Source organism: Magnolia sinica, chromosome 4 (genome assembly GCF_029962835.1).
Source record: "Magnolia sinica isolate HGM2019 chromosome 4, MsV1, whole genome shotgun sequence".
Classification (NCBI taxonomy): domain Eukaryota; kingdom Viridiplantae; phylum Streptophyta; class Magnoliopsida; order Magnoliales; family Magnoliaceae; genus Magnolia; species Magnolia sinica.
The window spans coordinates 81,634,998-81,642,897 of NC_080576.1; positions in this window are offsets into that span (position 1 = coordinate 81,634,998).

Below are 7,900 nucleotides of genomic sequence, written 5' to 3' on the forward strand. Positions count from 1 at the left end.
TTACCATTCTCAAATCCGAACCTTTTAATCAAGTTTAAAGCATATTTGGTTTGAGAAATAAAAATACCATTAGGTTGTTGTTTTACTTGTAACCCTAGGGAATAATTTAATTCCCCAACCATGTTCATTTCGAACATAGATTTCATTAAATCTGTAAACTCAACAGTCATGTTAGAACAGGTAGATCCATATATAATATCATCAACGTAGATCTGTACTATTAAGATGTGATCATTAAGTTTCTTAATAAAAAGAGTCTTATCTACACTTCCCATTTGAAAATTATGACTTAGTAAAAACTTAGTCAACTTATCATACCATGCCCTGGGAGTTTGTTTTAAACCGTAGAGAGCCTTTTTAAGGCGATAGACATGATCAGTGTTCTTAGGGTCTTCAAAACCCATTGGTTGTTCAACATACACTTCTTCATGTAGATCACCATTTAAGAAGGCACATTTTACATCCATTTGATAAATTTTGAATTTTCTAAAGCAAGCAATGGATATAAATAGTCTGATTGATTCAAGACGAGCTACTGGGGCAAAGGTTTCATCATAATCAATGCCTTCAATTTGAGTGTACCCTTGTACAACCAGTCTAGCCTTGTTTCGAATAATATTACCAAGTTCATCAGACTCATTTTTAAAAATCCACTTAGTTCCAATAATATGTTTATCTTTAGGTCTAGGAACAAGATACCAAACATCATTTCTCACTAATTGGTTAAGCTCTTCTTGCATCGCAACTATCCAGTTTTCGTCAGTAAGAGCTTCTTTTACGTTAGCCGGTTCTATCTGGGATGTGAAGCACACGTAATTACATATATCTTCAAGTTTTTTACAAGTGCGCACACCGGTTTTTTACAAGTGCGCACACCGGTGAGAGGGTTTTCAAGAATCTAATTGGATGATCTTTAACAGTCCTCAATTCAGAATTATTTTGACTTGATGAAGTATCTGGTTTGTTAATTAAAAGAACATTATCTGAACTTGGGGCAGGTGTATTCAAGTGATCATTTATGACTACATTAATAGATTCCTGAATAACACTGATCCTTTTGTTCAATACACGATATGCACGACTGTTTAAAGAATAACGTAAAAAGATCCCTTCATCACTTTTAGTGTCAAACTTTCCCAAAATTTCATGGTCACGTAAAATATAGCACTTGCTGCCAAAAACTCGAAAGTATTTGACAGTAGGCTTCTTATGGAACCACATCTCATAAGCTGTCTTACAATTTGACTTTCTTGTATAGACTCGGTTGATTATATAGCATGCAGTATTTATAGCTTCAACCCAAAGATTTTTAGATAGTTTTATACTATTCAACATTACATTAGCCATTTCTTGAAGCACTCTATTTTTTCTTTCTACAAATCCATTTTGTTGTAGAGTTTTGGGTGCAAAGAATTCATGTAATATCCCCTGATCACTACAAAACTTCTCAAAACTACTATTTTCAAATTCTGATCCATAATCACTACGAATCTTATTAGCATGAGAACCTTTTTCAATTTGGATCCATTTGAGAATCCTTTTTACTTCATCAAGGGTTTTTGATTTATCCCTTAAGAAAGCTACCCAAGTGAATTTAGTATAATCATCCATGATCACTAGTATGTATTTTTTACCACCTCGACTCTCCATCCTGATTGGTCTTATTAGATCCATATGGAGAAGCTCGAGTGGGTTTGATGTGACATTGGAGTTCACCTTTTTGTGAGCACTCCTAGTTTATTTACCAATCTGTCATTCACCACATATTTTGTCTACTTTCTATATTTTAGGTAGACCTTTTATTAGTTCTCTTTTACTCAATCTATATAGATTATGGTAGTGTACATGTCCAAGGCGTCTATGCCATAATTCAGTCTCATCGGTATGGACCATGTAACACAATTGATTAAATGAGCTAGAATCACTTACGATGTAGCAGTTTTTAGATGTTCTACGACTAGTTAATATTACTGAACCATTTTTATTTAAAATTTCACACCCTAGATTAGAAAATTTAACACTATGATTTTTATCGCATATTTGAGAAATGCTTAACAAGTTATGTTTTAACCCATCAACATACAAAACATTCTCAAATAAGGGGAGGTTAGAAAGTTGAACCGTACCTTGGCCAATAATCTTGCAGTTGCTGCCATCACCGAATGTGACTAAACCATTAGCCATGTCTTTGAGATCGGTGAATAGACCTTTATCACCAGTCATATGCCTTGAACATCCACTGTCTAAGTACCACTTTGAATGGCTTGAAGCTTTGAAAGCCATGTGGACAACCAAGCAAGTAACCTTAGGAACTCATTTCATAACTGTTTTGGGTTTAGGAGGATAGTTGGTCTTCTTGTATTTGTAATAGTTGTAGGAATGACCCACTGAGTTAGATTTTAAGAGATCCTTAAGCAAATTAACTATCTTTTCAACCAAAGGGTTTTGATTCTAATTTTTATAGTGATATAATTACTTTTAGCTTTAAAAGATTGAAAAGTTTTAACATTTTTAGAAAACTTTTGATTTGAACTATTTCCTTTTAATTTTGAAGATTCTCCTTTCACAAACTTAGGAAAAGTATTCTTCTATTTAGAAGGAACATTTTTATCGTAGCCTAAACCAGATCGGTCGCCACATTTTCTTGATCCAGACAAAAGTTTTTCTAACTTTGGATCACCTTGGGCATATCTCCATGTATCCTTTAAACTCAAAAGAGAAGAGACTTCAAGTTTTAGTTTTTCATTTTCAGATTTTAGATTTTCAATCAGGGAAATTTTGAAATCTAAATCGCATTTTGATTTTTCAAAACAAACTGAAATATGGGATTTTTCTAAAACAAGTGATTTAAAATTTTCTTTAAGTTTTAAAAACTTTTCTTTTTGAAGTTTTAGTTTTATGGCAATTTTACAACTTTCCTTGTATAGGGCATTGTAAGCATCTTGAAGATATTCTTCATTTCACAATCACTGTTCAGATTTTCTACACTTGTTGAATCATCGTTATCTGAAAAAGTGAATTTGGCTAGAGTCATAAGGGCTTTAACTTCACTGCCCGACTCGATTTCAAAATCTTCTGATTCAGAAGAGGCTTAGAATTAGAGGATTCATCCCAAGTAGCCAACATACTCTTCTTTTTAGGTTTGTCCTTTTTAGGACACTTGTTTGCTAAATGCCCATATTCTTGGTAGTTGTAACATTGACTATCTTTTAAAGATTTCCAAGTTTTGGTTTTAGATCTTTTCTTATCATTTGATTTTTGAAAGTCAACCCACTTTTTAATTTTGAAAATCTTGTAAAACTTTTTCGCTAAAAGAGCCTTATCGTCTTCAGAATTTTCTAAATCATAATTTTCTTGAGAAATACATTTAGAAGATTTAAGAGCAATAGATTTACCTTTATGAGCTTTAAAGTTTAACTCATAGGTTTGTAAAGAACCAACTAGTTCTTCTACCCTCATATTGTCTGTATCATGAAGTTCCTGGATCGCTGTTACCTTATAATTGAACCGTTCAGGAAGTGACCATAGTATCTTTGTACACACTTTACTTTCTAGAATTTTATCGCCAAGACCCCATATAGAGTTTACAATGTCATTTAATCTTGTATAAAAGTCCATAAATATTTCATTTTCTTTCATATGAATTTTCTCAAATTTGGTTGTGAGGAGTTGAACTTTAGATTTCTTGACAATTGAAGTACCGTCATGTGTCATTTCTAAAATATCCCAAGCTTGCTTTGTAGTATTACGGTATATAATTATTTTGAACTCATCCGGTGATAGTGCACAAGTGATTGCATTTAGTGCTTTTGCATTGGCACTACTCTCACTTTTCTGAATTGTGGTCCAAGTGAAATATGATGAAACTTTTATTGATTTTGAACCATCAATACCAGTTACTTCAGTGGTGGGGGGTTCCATTCAGTCACTGTGGCTTGCCACACACTCTCATCCATAAATTTAAGGAAAATCCTCATCCTAGCTTTCTAATAAGTATAATTGGAGCCATCAAATGGTGGAGGCCTAGTGACTGAGAGGCTATCAAAATTTGACATCTTATCAATAGCTTAGATCGATTAGCTCAAGAAATAAATCCAAATATAAAGAATTAGAATGAGCTATTAGGCTCTGATACCACTTGAAAAGGCCTAGCTAAAGGGGGTTGAATAGGACAGTGCCAAATTTAAAATAATAACAACGGAATTAAATAATGAGATAGCCAAATAAAGGAAATTAATTCACAATGCTAAAATGAAAGGCAACCTAAATAAATAAGTATTGAGATGTTGATACAAATGTCGTTCTAAGGACAACCTTACACCATAAAAACCAAGGGTTTATGATAGGACAACCTTATTTCTAGAACGTTCTTCATATCAAAAACTCAAACCGAAGAGGAATAAATAAATAACAAGGAATTGAAATAAATTGTAAGAATTTTAATCTAAATTATTACAACCTTCCCCACAGTGCTTGAAATGTAAATATTACAACATTCATATCCACACATACATTCCACAAACTTAAATGATAAAAGATAGGAAATATAAATCATACATCCACAAAACACAAAGAGTTATAGTGGTTCGCCTGTGTGTACACCAACTGTTAAACAACAGCCACACAAATTGCTACTCCACTCCTAATATCCTCACACAGGGGATAACAACGTTCACTATGAAAATAGGTTTCACAGGTTCACCAAAAATCTTCACAATTATGTCTTTCAATGGGCTTACACAATTCAAAAACCCCACTTCTGAGTTTTCCTGGCTCTCCTCAGATAACCACAAGATTGAGATTTTTCTGGCTTAATCTCAGACAAAAACCAAAATGAAGGAAATTTACAATATAGTAAAATACATGGATTTCTCCTTTTATAGCAGCCCGGAAGTACCAATCGGAGTAGAAGTTCGAATGTGGAAGTTCAATGTCCAATACTCACTTTGAAATGGTTCTAAGTTCTAATTGATTTTAAATTAAACCAGTTGGGCTAGTTATATTTAATTTTAATTCCAAGAAGAAGGAATATAACAATTCCTCTTTTCAATTCAGATTGGAAGATAGAAACAAAATCAAATTAACAAAGCTAACAAAAGAGAATATTTAATATGCACAATGTAACTTTAAAATGAACACAAACGTATCTCAGAGTGATGCCTTGATTTTACTTGAAATTCGATATGAAACTCTGAAATTCATGTTCTATTTATAGTTGCAGAAATCTCATCTACGACTGGTACTGAGGATACTACGACCGGTCAGATAAAACCTGTAACGCCCTGAAATTCGCGGGTCGAGCATAACTCAGCTCCCGAGTTCCAAAACATCACTTATGCAACATATTTAATGAAGGATGTATGTTGACTGTATTAGTGCATAAAACATGGAATAGATTAAGCCAAAACACAGATATGATTCAGGGATAAATGAATAAAGCAAGCGGAAGACTTATAGTAAAATGTGTACAAGTGTAAATCCTTGAAGTACATATACAAGCCAGATCATAAGAAAGTGTTATTTAACAAAATTATAAGTATCAAATTACATCATTTCAGTTCCCCAAAAAAATATAATCCCAAAGATCCCGCGCATCAGACCGAGGCTCGCTAGAACCCGTCTGAAAACTGCATATAGGAGAAGGCAGCCTCGTCGTCATCCAGCTCCCGCTCTGCCTCAGACGTCGCATCCACATCTACAACATCAGGGCTTAAGACAGAGTCTGGTGGGCGTTTAACACCGCTCCAGAAACGTGGGAGTGAGTGATCAACTCAGTGGAACAATAAGGCACTGGTTAACATGTTATCAGTTCAATCAAACAGTAATAATAAAACAGAACAATTAAATAAATCCTAAGTACTCTTGTTAATACAAGGATGTTTGCAATATGATGCGTGCCCTCACGCGTACACCCTCAGCGTCTTCATCTTACGTTACGCATGACATCGCCTCAAAGTGCGCCACATTTACAAAGCACATGCAAATGCAGTGCATGGATATGATTACCAAGTTATTATTAGTCCATTTCACACAGCCGGATTGGGAAGCTAAGATACCTTCCTCATGTCACCATCCAAACAGTGATCCATTCTAGGGTCGTCAATCCTAGTCATCCCATACGATCATATATTTGAGGTCGTAGCAAAGGGCTCGTCACCAATCAATGCACGCCTTTCATGCCCTTACTACCACAGATCGGCTCGTCACCTCCTTGCGGTATTCAGGTATGCTCGAGGTCACTACAAAGGGCTCGTCACCAATCAATGTAGGTCGACAGCACGAATATAGTGTCCCATACCACCATAATCGGCTCACGAGTTTAGTTGCTCACTGGTCACTACGGGGAGGCTCGTCACCCCAGCGTAGGCCGACAGCTCAACCACGGTGTCCCATACCACCATGTCCGGCTCATGAGTCTTAGCGGATCAAGTACCATAGTTAATAGGATTTCACTGGTGAGTTCGGTACCCTAGATTCAAACAATAGCGTCCAATACAAGGTGAACATACATCGGACAATCGGGTTACTTGACGAACTCGACTTGCACGAGCGCACGTTGAATTGAACGACATAGAGTCCGCAAACACTCCGCGTGGCCAAACCACTGCCGCCAACTCTAATACGACTCGGGTTCGTCTAATACGTCCTACGTGGCGAAAGCGATCTCAACCACGAACATAGGGTCAGTGATGGTCAAGCCCAACTCAGTGACCGCAATAGCCTAAGATCATCGCATCGGACTTTCGATGCGCGGTCCAGGTCCGATCCAGATCTTTCAAAAATTCTCCAGAACAACTGGATTTAGCGATGGATCCTAGATTTCAGAGTAACGTAGCGCTCACTAATCTACACGTTTAGAGCCATGCAAATACAATTTAAAGTGATTGATGCAGATTTCACAAGCAATCGAGTAAAGCGATAATTACCCCAAAACAACTACTTAAGGAAAGATTAGCACAGAAAATTCCAAGGTCGTTACAAAACCATTTCATGACTGGTCGTAGGGTGTCCACGACTGGTCGTGAGCATCCTACGACTGGTCGTGAGTAACCAGGAACAGTTGCTGGAATTTGAGTCGTAGGTCCAGGACTGGTCGTAGGACGAGTTGTGCACTGTTCACACGACCGGTCGAACAGAGTCCAGGACTGGTCGTAGCTCAACCAAAAAATTCTAAAAATTTGCAACAACTTAGGACTATTCTTGGAATTTCTTGGACTGGTCGAGCCAGAGCTAGGACTAGTCGAACAAAGTTTAGGACTAATCTTAGAATAGTCCAAATATATGTAAAGTAATTCAATTTGAATTATTTATACAAAATGACCTACCCTAAGGTCAATCTAAGGTTAATCATACCTTGAAAGTGAGGTATGAGCATTGAGACTTCATTTCTTCAGATGGGAATTGACCTTTAAGGATTGTGAAGCTTGAGATCTCTCTCCTTGATGTAACATTGAGCTTGAGATCTTCTAGAGCTTGAATTACTCTTAATCTTGAGTTGTACTCCTTGTAGCTTGAATTACACTTGACTTGGGTCTTGAACAAGATCACTTCTTTCGTTGTAGCTTGTACTTGCATTTCTTGAAATGGTTTAAAGTAGTTCTTTATTCTTGACTTGAAGCAAAGTGTTTAGAGAGGTGATGCAATGTCTTGATCATCTAAACCAATGAGCTACACAAGGCATAGATTGATGTTTTGGCACCACAAAATTTGACAACCAAAGTAGCATAAAACCATAGCACTTACACTAATTGCTTCCTTGAAAGAAAGGCTAGCTGGTATCCTGGATCCTACTAGAATTATTTCAAATGCCTGACTTGAACATGCAGCTGCTCATGTTAATCTTCAAGAAAATTTGCAATAATACTTAGCAGCATTAAACATTACAGGAGAATTATGAGAT